Below are 15,894 nucleotides of genomic sequence, written 5' to 3'. Positions count from 1 at the left end.
GCTAAATACATGCACAATGTCACATTGTAACAACCATAAGACAATGCTTTCATTTCAAGTCCATGACAAAATCTTACACAAAACCAAGGTGAATTTCCACATTCAATTAACCTTGACTTAAATTTTGCTATCTGCATTAGATGCACTATTTGTCTATTGAATTTTAAATGTTGATTTTGAATGTTCCTTCCTTGTCCAATTTGTTATTCTACAAAAGCAATATTCAATCCTTGTATACACCATCATCAGTTTTCCTCCCAAAAAACCTTTAGAAGATACATCAACAAAAGAAACATGTTATGAATTGTTGCCATAGTTACCAATATTTTACTTGAATTCATATATTCACATCAACAAATTAATTAGACCCCTAAAGTCTCTCTAATTACACATTACAATTTATGTGATGATAAACCATATTAAGTTATTATACTCTGTTGGTTAACAAATTTGTCACCTAACTCTATATTCTCACGCCCACGGAGATGATAAATGTAACCACAGTTGAACCAGTCTAACAAACTATTAACGAAATGACTCTTTGTGCTTATTTTACAAGGTGACAGCTATCTTCTAATAATTTTCAATGAAAGAACAAACAACTCATATGCTTTTAACCAGAAAGCAAATAAGGAAAGAGATTTTAACTAGAAAGATTTGTAAAGGCATGCACAATACTAACTACTATTTTTAGGATTTTTTAGATTTTTAAAATAAAGCCACTATGAAACACCATTCATGGATAATATTCCACAACAACAGAAATTTTAAATCATCCACCACTTCAAAATAAATTCACCAACTAACATCCATTTCAAAGAACAGAAAATAATTCACACACCATAATTCAAAGATTACAAATATATGAAAGCCACCAGTAGTTCTTCTATATAAAAATAGCAGATAACTGCATGCATAAAAGTTTTTGCTCTTATGAGAAAAATAAAGTTTGCCCAAAAGTTCCTGATCAAGAAAAAAAAAGTCCAGATATTTAAAACATGAAAGATACGGTTTCTTAAAGAAAATTGTTATTAACGAAAGTCTTTAGGCCTCTCGGCCAATGATTAATAAAAATAATTAAAACATTAAACAAGAAACAAGAAACCGCCACCGCCTATTCAGCTTCTGGTTCACCATCCTCAACAATCTCCACCTCCTTCTCAACAAGTGTCACCTCCTAAACTTTGATCTTTTGTCTGTATTCACGGTACATGTTCATAGTTGGCTCCATATTCGGGTCCTCTGGTACAGTGGTGATCTACAACCTTGTTCTCCACTTTGCAACCAACCCATCAGTAGCAGTTATGTTCCTGTGCATTTTGTCCATCTCAGATTCATAGGTAGAGGCGTGTATTTGTAGGCGACCCAACTCTTTAAAGGATTCCAAAGATATTCTTTGAGGATCTCTAACATTCTTCTTATAATTATCTTTGAATTGACACAGGGTGAACTCACAATGTTGGTTCCCACTTTTTGGTACATCCTGATTTTTGTTGAAATCATACATTTTTTAGAAAATATAATGATTTAGCTTTAAGAGGTCCCATTTGAAGTAAATAATTGAAGAGAGTTAGATCAAAGGCTCTTAGATCAAAATTTCTTGGATAGAACCTATCTACTTCTAAATCATACTTGCAATGGAGTCTCCTTTGCATCTCTCAAATGCTAATAAAAACCCAATTTTACATTAGCTTTTGGGGGGTCAAATGAATTCATTTAGAAGTTTTGTTTTTTTAAGTATTTAGTCCTTATTATAATCTTTCCAAATAGTATAATTTTTAATATATTTAATTTAATTAATATACTTTTCTTTCATTTCTTATGAATGTAGGTTTTTCACCGAACATGAACTTCTTTGTTCAATGCATTGGGAAAAATAGTAAACTAATTCAAAAAAAATCTGAAAAATATCTTTGCACTAGGTATTGATGTCTTCTTTCTAAGAAAAAAATAAAATTGAATTTTGATATATATAGAACAAGTTATGTGTTCAAACGTACACGTATATCTAAATTATAATTAGTTGGACTTCAAAACTTAATAAAATGAAAAATATTCACCATATCACTATCAAACCAACTGCACGCCCTAGGTATTGATGTTAAAAAATAAAATTCAAAAGAATTAAGTTTTTATCATTTATAGAAAAAAAAAAATGCATTTCGAGATGCACATCACTCTTAAAAAATATTGTTTGTTATTAAAAATTATTATTTTAAGGGAGATATAAATAAAATTTTATTCAAAAATATATATTTAGAATCTACAAACAAGATGTTACAAATCACTAGTTTATATCATCTTCAAATTCTTAACGGTTTAAAAGTTATAGGTGTCAGAAACTGATTTTTTTTTCAAAATGTTCATCTAAGTGTCAAAGTTGGTCAAAAAGTGGGAACCAGTATTGTGAGTTCACCCCACACCAATTCACTAAGTTCCAACACATTCTCCTCGAAACTGTCCATAAGGTCAACATCCAGAGCGCAGCGGTTCTCCTTTATTTTCAACAGATCACTCAAGTAATGTTTCAAGGCATTATCAATGTCATCAATATAGTCATGATAGATTTTTTCTTTCCAATCTAATACATCACACCAAATAGGATTAACCTCCCTAGGATGTCCAACTATTTTCTCAGTGGTTAATATGGCATGGCTCAATGACATGAGCTCTATGACTTCCTTTAAGAGCAAAAAAATACTCTCATGTTCTCTTCTAACCTATTGCAGCTCTGTTAACAACTCTTTTCTTTTGTTCCAAATATTTACATACAACATTCTGAACTTAGTGACATAACTCACACCAACATAATACATTTCATCAATCTAGTCAGTGACAACTTTGGCATACCCTAAGTTACCTTTGACTTTCCTCACAGTTATGGATCAATCCCCTACACTTGGAAACTTGAAGACTCCCCAATAGTAGGATTTATGAAAGATGAAATGAAATCTTTCAATGATTGCACCTGACTTGGACCTCAATATTCTTCTTCTTTTATTCATGGGCTCTCTTGATCAATGCATGAACTGAGAAGTCAACATCATAGACATCCCCTTCTAAGGTAAAGGGTCTCATATCCACATGGTTGATCTTATAATCCTTTATCACAAGCCAGTCAAGTGTTGTCTTAATGGGCTCACTTCTTTATTCTCTGGTCTATCAATCAAACTAGACATCCAAACTCTTTAGGAGTGCTCCCAATCAGTATGTGGTCACTGGTTGCTCAAGCATGGTTGAGATTCACAAGGGTAAATCCAACCTTACACTATCAAACTCCTAACAAATTCTTGCAGGGGATGTAGTAAGTGTTCATGAGTTTTTCCAAGGCCAATCAATTGGTTTTGAGTTTTGGTTGCATCTATTTCTCCATCACTCCTTCCTTTTCCTATATTCTAGGCCTAGTAGCCCTAGAGCCCCAATTAGCCCTTCCTAACCGGTTGTTGAGGATTTATTCAAAATTTTCCCAAAGACTCAAACAAACTCATTATTGATCTGAGTACCCTTTCGGAAGAACTTCAAGATTCATAGGGTGAGAAAACTTTGTTTGATCATACAGGTACGGAACCTAAAAATGGCTTGTTTTAAGGTGTTTTAGGGTCTTTTTGGTCTTCTCTCAAGGGTTTAGTGTCTTCCTTGATCTACCACACCTCCAAAATCTCACATAGGCTCTTCCACACCCCAATTTCTCATTCCAAACACTTGGAAACTCCAAACCTTCTCATCCCTGCAAGCACTTGCAGAATTTCATTCATTTCCTAACCGGGCTATGACTGAGCTCGCCTAAGAAATGATGCTCAATGGACTTTCAATGACCTCCAAATGAAAACAAGGACTATTTACACTATAAAAAGGTTTCATGGCTCAAGTCCCAAGGGTTATTGAGAAGAAATCAAAGGACTTCAAGCTGGAACCATGTTTGGGCCTCTCAAACCCTTACTTAGGTTGAGAGCTTACAAACTCAAAAACTCAATGAAAACCTGTGACAATACTAACTTAATTGCTTCATGAGAACCAAAATAGCATATACAAAACAAATATTCAAGAATAGCAATGTAATCAAACCATTAAGTGCAGACTGTTGCTCTAATTTTTAAAAAACACAAGGTAAAAACTTGAAAATGGTCTTCAAATTGTATTAAGATCTTCTCCAGGAATTCACCAACCTCATTACATTCATTCTCAATGTATCTATATCCCATTTTAGTCCTAACTAAATCTCCATCGGTTTCTTAACCAACCCTTTGCTCAAAGTTACAAAAAGTTGCTCAATGTTGCAAAATGTTGTCAAGCAACTTTGACAACTTTTGCCAAAAAGTAAATTTTTGCATTTCATGCTTTATTTCCTTTCTAAACAATCTAGGATGACTAAAAAATACTACCATAACATGTCTCAATTCCAAACAATGATTTTCAAGAAGTTTTACATCAAAATGCATGATTATGCCATTTTAGGCTTACAAGGGCTTACAAGCAAAAATTGAGCAAATGCATGATCCTATTGACATCCAACCAACCAAAGCATAGAAAAAACATATGTGGACCTATGAGTAGTCCCTTATTCACAAACCAAAACAAACATATCAACTAACACACCAACATGAAGAAATTATACTCAAAACTAGGTGCTCCTGCACCATACTCCCCCAATGAGAAAGAAGTCAAGTGAATCCTTTAGGCAACAAAGAAAGGGGAACTCCATGCTTAGAAAATTATGCCTTAGGTACCCATGTAGCTTCATATGCTGGAAGGCGTTTCCATTTTATCAAGTGCTCCATATAGGTGGTATACCTTGTTTTCTTTGAAACTCTAGAGTCTAACACCTTCTCGGCTTGTGGAATTGGTACAACTGGTAGGAGTAGGTCTGAAAGTTCTTGAGAGACCTCTAAGACTCTACTATCTTCTTCTATAAGTTTTCCCTTATACTGCACCAAATCTGCAACATTGAAGATGGAAGGTAAAGCCATATCACCGGGTAGATCTAACTTGTATGCATTATTTCCACACTTGGATAAAACTTTGCATGGACCTATCCTCCTCATCTAAAGCTTACTAGGGACACCTTTCTAAAGCCTTTCCTTGTTTAAGTGATCCATCACCATGTCGCCAATAGCAAATTGGATATCCTTTATTTTCTCATGTACTCTTTCCTTGATTCTTTGAGTAGTGTCTAATAGGGTTGTCCTAACCTGCTCATGAACCTCTTGCATGGATTGAGCCATGTCTAAGGAATTTCCACTCTTCTATCCCATCTTTCTAACAACTCTATGCTCCAAAAAATCTCTAGGATGAATGCCATACACAATCTCAAAAGGGCTTTTACCGGTGGACCTATTCACATTGTCATTGTAGGCAAACTCACCTTTATGGATGATCTAATCCCAAGTTTTTACATACTCCTTTGTCAGGCATCTAAGAAGTTTTCCAAGTGTTCTATTGACCACCTCAGTTTGGCCATCCGTTTGGGGATCATAGGTTAAACTAAAAGACAAGTTAGTACCCAATCTTTGCCACAAAGTCTTCCAAAAATGACCAATAAACTTTGTATCTCTATCCGACATAATGTTGATAGGTAAACCATGGATTCTAATAACCTCCTTGAAAAACAAGTGAGCAATGTGACTAGCATCAAGAGTGACCTTAGATGGAATAAAATGAGCCATCTTACTAAACCTATCTACCACAACATAGATGCTATCAAAACTTGATTTGGTTTTAGGCAAACCAACAACAAAATCCATACTTACACACTCCCATGGTCAGTTGGGGATTGCTAAAGGCTAATAAACACCAGCATTAGAAGATTTACCCTCAGCTCTTTGGAAAACCACACATTTTTCCACATATCTCTTGATAGCTCTTTGCATATTAGGCCACTAGTAGAATCTTTGGACAAGTTCCAAAGTCTTGTTCAAACCAAAATGTCCACTTAGGCATTCGTTGTGCTTCTCTTGCATCAAGTTTTCTCTCATAGACCCTTTAGTCACACATAGTTGTCCTCCTTTGAACAAGAATCCATCTTGCAAGGTCTAATCTACATATTCATTATAAAAATGGTTTCCAAACTCTTGGCAAACCTTGTAGGTAGCATCAAAGTCTTCATCATCTTCATACAAATCCTTGAAACTATCCACCCCAATACTCTTCAGTTGCACTTGTTGCACTGTTAGTAACCTTCTACTCAATGCATCAACTAATTTATTACATTTTCCTTTCTTGTGTGTAATGGTAAAGGTATATGACTACAAATACTCTACCCATTTAATATGCCTATTGTTTAACTTTTCTTGTGAATTAAGAAAGCTAAGAGCTTGATTATCAGTATAAATCACAAATTCCTTAGGTGGAAAATAATGCCTCCATTTCCTAAGGGATTGGACAAGTGCATACAACTCCAAATCATAAGAGGAATACCTTTTCTTTTCATCATTGAGCTTCTCACTGAAAAAGGCAACCGGTTTATGGTCTTGGCTTAAAAATGCTACACCCGCTATGTTGCTTGCATCACATTCAATGGTGAAGAGCTTGTCAAAGCTTGGAAAATGAGTACCAGTTGAGTAGCCACCTTTTTATTCAAGAGATAAAATCCTCTTTGTGCTTCCTTTGTCCATTTAAACTTGGTTCTCATACCTCCCTTGATTGTCTCAAGCATGGGTGCACATATTTCACTAAACCCTCTGATGAACTTTCTATAACATTGAGCCAAGCCATGAAAACTTCTTACTTCACTTGTTGTCTTAGGTGTAGGCCAAATGATTATAGCTTCCACCTTAGAGGTATCCATCTTCAAATCACCTCTTGAAACTATAAACCCAAGATACACCAACTTCTTTTTCATAAACTCATATTTCTCCAAGTTGATGGTTAGTTGCTCATCACATAGTTTTCTCAATATAATTTCTATATGCTTAAGATGTTCATCTTTAAACTTGCTAAAAATTAATATGTCATCTAAGTAAACAAAAACAAATTTACCAATTTATTCCTTGAGTACTTCATTCATGAGTCTCATGAATGTGCTAGGAGCATTTGTGAGTCCAAATGGCATAACAAGCCATTCATAGAGTCCTTTTGTGGTCTTGAAGGATGTCTTCCATTCATCACCCTCCTTTATTTTGATATGGTGCTAACCACTCTTGAGATCTATCTTGGTGAAGTATTCATCACCTCCCAAACAATCCATCAAGTCTTCAATTCTTGGAATGGTAAATCTATACCTCATAGTAATCCGGTTTATGGCTCTAGAATCAGTGCAAAGTCTCCAAGCTTCTTTGGAGCCAAAATGGTGGGTACTACACATGGGCTGGTGCTCTTTCTGATTAGTCCATTGTCTAGGAGTTCTTGTATTTTCTTGGCTGTCTCCTTGTTCCGATCCGGTGTCACTTTATAAGTTGTCTTATTGGGCAACGAAGCTCGGGGTATGAAATCAATTTGGTGACTTATGGCACGTTGAGGAGGCAATGTAGCAATTTTTCCATCACAAATGATGTCCTTAAACTGATTTAGGACTTGCTGCACTTCTTTAGGAATGCACACCTTCTTCTCTTTGTTGTCTTATTTTGGCTTTATAACAATGGAAAACCCCACTCCTTCTCCTTCCTTGAGTGTGTTGATGAACTCTTTCTCACCAACTAGCAGCACATTATCTAACCTTTTGATCTTCCCTCTACTTGGTCTCCTATGGACTTAATTTTGTAGGTGGTTCCATCCTTTTGAAAGGTATAAGCATTCTTCTCTCCATGGTGTATTGCTTTTCTGTCAAACTACCATGGCCTACCTAGGAGTAGGTGGCAAGCATCCATGGGCAAAATGTCACACAATATTTTGTCTGTGTATCCTCCTATAGTGAACTCCACCCAATTGTGTTCATTCACAAGAACATGTTGCCCCTTGTTGAGCCATGTAACTCTATAGGGATCATTATGTGGTATTCTTGGCAAATTGAGCTTACTCACCGCTTCCTTTGACACTATGTTGTCTGTGGATCCTGAATCTACCACCACTCTACATACCTTTCCCATGATTTTTTATTTTATTCTAAAAAAGGATCTCCTTTGGCTAGGTTCCTCCTTAACCAGTTCTTTAATCAAGACTCTTGTTATCATAAGGTTCTCTCCATCCTTTGAATCCAAACTCACTTCTGATGCTTTCATGTTTGTTGCATCCTCTTGAGCATAATTTACTATCCTCTCACATCCTTGGGATGAAGAAGACTTCTCAAGACATCTATAGGTAGGGTGTCCAAGTTGATGGCAATTGTAGCACTTCATGGTGGCAAAATAGGACCCTCTTCCTGATCCACTAGACATTCCTCTGATAGAGTTATTAGATCCCCTTCCTCTATAGCTACTCTTGCTATTGGAATCCCCACTTTGCTCAACCAACTTGGATTCCCCTTGGGATCTTTGGTCTACACTTCTTCCACCAAAGCTACCTCTCTGACCTCTGCCATATCTTCCCCTACCTCTGCCCTTGTAGTTTTTCTCTTGTTTATTTTTTCTCTTTTACTCCACCTTCAGTGCCAATTGATAGCACTTATGCATGATATTAGGACATAACAAACTTAATTCCTCTTGAATATTCCATCTCAAGCCACTCAATTATTTGGCTACCTTGATGCTTTCATCCTCTACCACCTTGGATCTTAGACACAACTTCTGAAATTCCTCAGTGTAGCTGCTTAAATCCAAGTCTCTTTGTCTCAAATTTTGTCTCCTCTTGTGCAACTGGATCTCATAATCTTCACAGATGTATGCTTCTTTCACCTTGGCTAACATGCCTTTCCAAGTGGCTATCGGGTTCTTACCCTCTTTTTGCCTCTCTTCTTGGATAAATTTCCACCAAGTCAAGGCTGCTCCTCTCAATCTAGAATTGGCCACTTTCACCTTCTGTGCCTCACTTATCCCATCATATTCAAAGTGATTCTCCAATCCCTCTATCCATTCCATGACTACCTCAGGCTTCGTTTTTCCACAAAAAAGTGGCACTCCTTCCAGGGATTTTCCTCCTAAGGCTTTGATTGCTTGAAGGAAATATTCTTTAGGTAAAATAGGGTTTGGTTCAAGTGTACTATCCTCTTCTACAACTTCTTTACCCTTCCCTTCATTTCAACCTTAATTGTCACTTTCTCAATTTTGTCTTCAACTGCGTCCAGTTTTCTCTCCAATTGTAATAATCTTTCCTTGATGAGTCTGTTTTCTTCCTCTTGATCTTCTACCTTCTTGGCTATCTTTGTTTTGGTCACCATCCTTAGACTATTCTTTCCTACTAATTTAGTGTGTCATGTACTAGCTTCTTCCCAAATCTTGGTTGCTCTTATACCACTGTGATGCGGAGGGGTACTCAAAGAGAGTCAATCCTTTATCACAAGGTAGTCAAGTGTTTTCTTAGTGGGCTCACTTCTTTATTATCTGATAGATCAATCAAACTAGACATCCAAACTCTCTAGGAGTGCTCCCAATCAGTATGTGCTCACTGGTTGCTCAGGCATGGTTGAGATTCACGGGGTAAATCCAACCTTACACTATCAAAATCCTAACAAATGCTTGCAGGGGATATACTAATTGTTCATGATTTTTTCCAAGGCCAATCAACTGGTTTTGAGTTTTGGTTTCATCCATTTCTCCATCGCTCCTTCATTTTCCTATTTTCTAGGCCTAGTAGCCCTAGAGCCCTAATCAACCCTTCCTAACTAGTTTTTGAGGATTTATTCAAAATTTTCCCAAATACCAAGACAAACTCATTTGTGATCTGAGTACCCTTTTGGAACAAATTCAAGATTCATAGGGTGAGAAAACTCAATCTGGTCGTACAAGTACGGAACACAAAAATGGCTTGTTTTAAGGGGTTTTAGGGTCTTGTTGGTCTTCCCTGATCTTCCACACCTCTAAACTCTCACATAGGCTCTTCTACACCCCACTTTCTCATTCCAAACACTTGGAAACTCCAAACCTTCTCATCCCTGCAATCACTTGCATAATTTCATTCATTTCCAAACTGGGTTATGACTGAGCTCACCTAGGAAATGATGCTCAATGGACTTTCAATGACCTCCAAATGAAAACAAGGACTATGTACACTATACAAAGGTTCAATGGCTCAAGTCCCAAGGTTTATTGAGAAGAACTCAAAGGACTTCAAGCTGGAACCATGTTTGGGCCTCTCAAACCCTTACTCAAGCTGAGAGCTTACAAACTTAAAAAATCAAACCTGCAACAAGACTAAATAATTTCTTCCTGAGAACCAAAAGAACATATAAAAAACAAATATTCAAGAATAGAAATGTAATCAATCCATTAAGTGCGGACTATTGCTCTAATTTTTTAGAAAACACAAGGTAAAAACTTGAAAAATGGTCTTCAAATTGTATTAAGATCTTCTCCAGGCGTTCACCAACCTCATTAAATTCATTCTCAAGGTATTTATATTTCATTTTAGCCCTAACTAACTCTCCATCAATTTCTTAACCAACCCTTTTCTCAACGTTGCAACATGTTGTCAAGCAACTTTGACAACTTTTTCAAAAAAGTGCATTTTTGCATTTCATGCTTTGCTTCCTTTTCTAAACCATCTAGGATTACAAAAAACTACTACCATAACATATCTCAATTCCAAACAAGTATTTTCAATAATTTTTACATCAAAATGCATGATTAGGCCATTTTAGGCTTACAAGGGCTTACAAGCCAAAATTGAGCAAATGCATGATCCTATTGACATCCAACCAAAGCATAGCACAAATATATGTGGACCTATTATTAGTCCCTTATTCATAAACCAAAACCAACTTATGGACTAACACACCAATATGAATAAATTGTACTCAGAACTAGGTGCTCCTGCACCAATGAGAAACGATCAAATTGGGTGTAAAGGCATCCAAACTTCATCACAAAGTCAGCAGAGACATGGTAAAATTGTAGGCCGGGGTTTCCTTCAAACTTTCTAACTAGGCCCATTTAAAATGAATCATTGACACGGGAAAAAGCATGTTTACTCTTCCGCAAGGTTAGCTGAGGAAATTTCTGGCAAACAGATGTTGAAACAGGAGAAGGATGATGAAGCTCTAAACCTGGACAAGCAGACTCTTGACCAACTAGAATTTAAACAAGATATGAGCACATATTAAAGGCTAGGGACTGGCGAAAATTCTATAATTTCTCATTCAAATGAAAACTAATTATGAAGGCCCAATTAATGAATCTTTCGGAAGCATAAATAGTAAGAATGAAATGACACATTCAAAATTTGAAAAACTCGGTGGAATTACTATCCCAAACGCGGTGCAAAAGGACTATGATCTCTCCAACTTCATCTTTGAAATGCTTAATAGGCAGTTGAGACTTACCTCCCTTTTCTGACTTTAACCAATTTCTGGCTATACAATTCATGCAGAAGTTTCCATGCACATAGAAATATTCCTCACCAGCCAAAATAAACATATCCTCAGTAACTTCTTTTTCGAGGAGGCACAAAGCACGAGAAACGCTTTCAGGGTTTATTCGCGTGACCACTTTACCACCTTTTGACTAAATTTCCTGAGTCTTAGAGTTGTATCTCTCTAAGCAAGCAACATCCAAATCTGCGCAAGGAATGGCAAATGGAAAATTAGCTGTGGAGGCCAAACCACACTGAACAATTTTCTCTCACAGCGGAGTTCTTTCTCCTACTTCTAGCTCTTACAAAAAGGTTTCAAAATTCAACTGCTACGTCATCGTGTCCCACACGCCTTCCCACTAATTTTGTATTATACTCTGTATGTGCGTGAGCTAGATGATACACTTAGAAAATTCAATAAAATGGCTCAGCTAGTTCAAAATCATCTGTCACCCCGTTTGTGTACTTAATTGATGTGACATGCCTTAAATACTGCATTTACTTCACCTTTAAAAATGGTCTCTTAACTCGGCTTGTTCTTGCTGACAAGGCAAACAATGTTAGTCCATATAAAACCTGACACAAAGTCGGTGCCCTGAAACCTAGGAAAGATTTGACAAGTCACTCGGTCAAGGAAAATGTGAACTAATGAACATATGATTGGGACTTGTGAGCTTTCTACAACTATGATCTCTCCAACTTCATCTTTGAAATGCTTAATAGGCAGTTGCGACTTACCTCCCTTTTCTGACTTTAACCAATTTCTGGCTATACAATTCATGCAGAAGTCTCCATGCACGCAAAAATATTCCTCACCAGAGTAACTTCTTTTTTGAGGAGGCACAAAGCACGAGAAACGCTTTCAGGGTTTATTCGCGTGACCACTTTACCACCTTTTGCCTAAATTTCCTAAGTCTTAGAGTTGTATCTCTCTAAGCAAGCAACATCCAAATCTGCGCAAGGAATGGCAAATGGAAAATTAGCTGTGGAGGCCAAACCACACTGAACAATTTTCTCTCACAGCGGAGTTCTTTCTCCTGCTTCTAGCTCTTACAAAAAGGTTTCAAAATTCAACTGCTACGTCACCGTGTCCCACATGCCTTCCCACTAATTTTGTATTATACTCTGTATGTGCGCGAGCTAGATGATACACTTAGAAAATTCAATAAAATGGCTCAGCTAGTTCAAAATCATCTATCACCCCGTTTGTGTACTTAATTGATGTGACATGCCTTAAATACCGCATTTACTTCACCTTTAAAAATGGTCTCTTAATTCGGCTTGTTCTTGCTGACAAGGCAAACAATGTTAGTCCATATAAAACCTGACACAAAGTCGGTGCCCTGAAACCTAGGAAAGATTTGACAAGTCACTCGGTCAAGGAAAATGTGAACTAATGAACATATGATTGGGACTTGTGAGCTTTCTACAACCCGCGACAGAGCGACTAAACACAAGATGGGAGACATCGAGTGATCGGGGACTTTAAGAACTTTCTAACTCTGTGACGAACTTAGAAAAGGGATGCAACACATGACATAACTTCGGGAAATGACCAACTCCGTGACTAAAGGGGAGCAGTCTCAAAATTTAAAATAGGGGTAACATACTCTTAATTAAATTTGGATCTCTTCTTTTATGTATTATTTTTAAATAATTTGCATTTTGAGGCTCTAATTCTTTATGTCCATGTACTCAAGCTATTCTTATTTTATCTTGCTTTCAATCTCTCAAATCTTCCTCTACTAAACAAGTCATTATTTTTTATTTATAATGTCACATGTTATAAGCAGCTTTTATAGTGTCATTATTATTCAAATATATCTTTTCTTTTCCCTTCGCAATTATAATTGTTTATCTTTCAACTTGCTTTAATTTGTCATAAATTTTATGCTTGTTCAACACATTAAATGTGAAGGCTAGCACGACTTCTCATTTTTATATATATGCATAACTTACTTTATGTTATTTATTATGTATGTGCAATGCTCAAATCACCATTTATGATTGAAATTTTAAAAAAAAATCATGCATTTATCTAAAATAGTCATATTCGTTACAAAAAATATTATAATTTATTTTTATCTCTTTGCTTTCCTTAACAAGTCTAACTAGTATGTCATGGCTTTCTCTATGCAACATATAAAAAGAAATAGAAAAGTGATTAAAAGCAACCTCTATCTTAAACTAGCAAAACCTCCATCAAACTTTACTAACAAAAAAAACATTCAATTTTATGTACTGCATCAAATCTTTTGCGATATTAACAACTTTTAGTGACATCGCTTGAACGAAAAAGCGTGTTTTGATATCCAGAAAATAGTTAATTATTAATATATCACTCAAACAAAATCAACATTTATATTCATTCAAGAATGGATAATTAAAGATAGCTCAAATTAACTAATTAAAGAAAATTCAAAACTTGAATTGTGTTGCTAGCATCGAGTTTCAACAAAATGATAATGCTCATTTCAAACAAAACGTTGTCATGCACCAAACCAATCATAATTTCAAAAAAGGTATTTAAAGTGAGTATAAATAAAAAGTGATATAATTAGTGCTTATCATAAATTGAGATATAATATTTAAATTAAATCTCTGAAATATATTATATGAAAAAATTGATGACCTTTCAATTAAATTCTATCAACAAACTTTCGATTTGCATTTTCAAGATATGCATATATTCAACAAGCAAAAAACTTTACGGTTTTCCCCCTGTTATTTAATTATGAATCCATGCTTCTCCATTCTATCATTCTTTTCAAAATTTGCATCATTCCTCATACAAATCACGTACTTTTACCCATTCAATAAATAGATAATTAAGTCCAAGGGGTTGAGCTTAACTAGTTAAAACATTGGGTTCTCACTGTGGAGACCCAAGTTCAATTCCCATTAAGGACATCTAAAATGAATTCTAAGTTGTCACTCTTGGCCTTCCATAAAAATGGGGAAGGTCTAGGGTCAATCTAATCAAACATAATAATAATAATAATAATAATAATAATTAAAAAGAAAAAAGAAAAAAAAATATTGCGGCTTCGGCCTATTATCTACCAAAAAAAAAATAGATAATTAAAAAAAATTCAAAACATTGTTAAAGATATTTTAAAAATAAATTCATTTTCCAATTGTCCACTATATTTCAACAATGAAATCTAATATTGTTGGCCATTAACAAAATTTGAAATAAAATATTTAGATTTAATGTAATAATCTCTACGATTATTGCTATTGTACGTAATTAAATCTCTTTTCTATGTACTATTTATCACCATGTTTCTAAGTACAAAAATTGCTAGCAATAAAAAAAGAAAACTCACTTAATATTTTCATTTCAGACATATACATCTATTCACCAACTGCAACACTTCAAAATTTTCTTGATATTATTTCAAGCATCAAAAAACAATTCAACAAACTCTTAACTTGAACATAAATTAAGGCCTTGTCAAATATACTCATTATCATCCAATGAGACGATCTTCACAAACAAAATAAAAAGAAAACTATATACCTCTATCTTTCTTTTGAAAATTATCTGCCTATGGCGGTACGTTCAACACAAACTGGAACGTGCAACTGCTAGTTTAATCTACAACTATCTTAGTACTTTACTCTGATAGTTATTAGCACTCAAAACTAACATTTCTAAGATACACGTGGAACAACCTAACCCACAACAACAAAGGTATTTTCTCATGTGATTTATATATGCTTTCTAATATATTACTCAAAATATATCTTGCTATTGATGAACCATTACACCTCGTTAAGATACCAGTGCTATATTTTTAAAATCCAAATTTACTTCCTACCATAATAAGAGAAGGTTCATTTACGGGTCGGTAGCCTCTTTATGTGGACGGTCGAGAAGAGCTCCGTCGACACGGATTGGTCAGCACGTGGTTCCTTTTTTTCCGTCGAAAATAAACGCCTCATCCGCGTAGCTTCACCCATTCCCTCGCTACAAAATCTCTCTTGAATAAACAGTCATATCAGTTGATTTTTCTTTGCAGCTCGTTCTGAACTGATGGATACGCTTCCGAAAGATAAGCTGGGCATCGGCAATTCTACAGATTTTCGTAGGCTTGTTATGGATTCCTTGGGTGAACTCATCCTTCTCGAGAAGGGAAAAAGCTTCAAGTTCCATGTCGAGCAATGCAAAGGTTTATGCAGTTATATACTGGGTGGTCTCTCCTTACTTATAAATACTCGTTATGGATGCCCGGTTCACCGTGTTTGGAGCAAAAATCTCCAAAGAGCTTGGAAGGAAGTGTATCGTGCTATAAGAGAAGCAGAAATATACCTCGAACAGTGCTCAACGGATAGCTGGTGGATGAAATGTTTTATAATGGCTAACACAGGTGAGGACTTCACCCTACACATGCACGACCTTGCTTGGTCTCTTGAATGCTTAAGTTTAGTTGTTCGGTGCCAGTTCGAAGCAATCAACCCTCAAATTTTGCGCGACGCAATCTGTCATTTCATGGTAGAAATGTCTTATTTACA

This window comes from Cryptomeria japonica, chromosome 10, assembly GCF_030272615.1.
Source record: "Cryptomeria japonica chromosome 10, Sugi_1.0, whole genome shotgun sequence".
NCBI lineage: Eukaryota > Viridiplantae > Streptophyta > Pinopsida > Cupressales > Cupressaceae > Cryptomeria > Cryptomeria japonica.
This window is presented reverse-complemented; position numbering follows the sequence as displayed.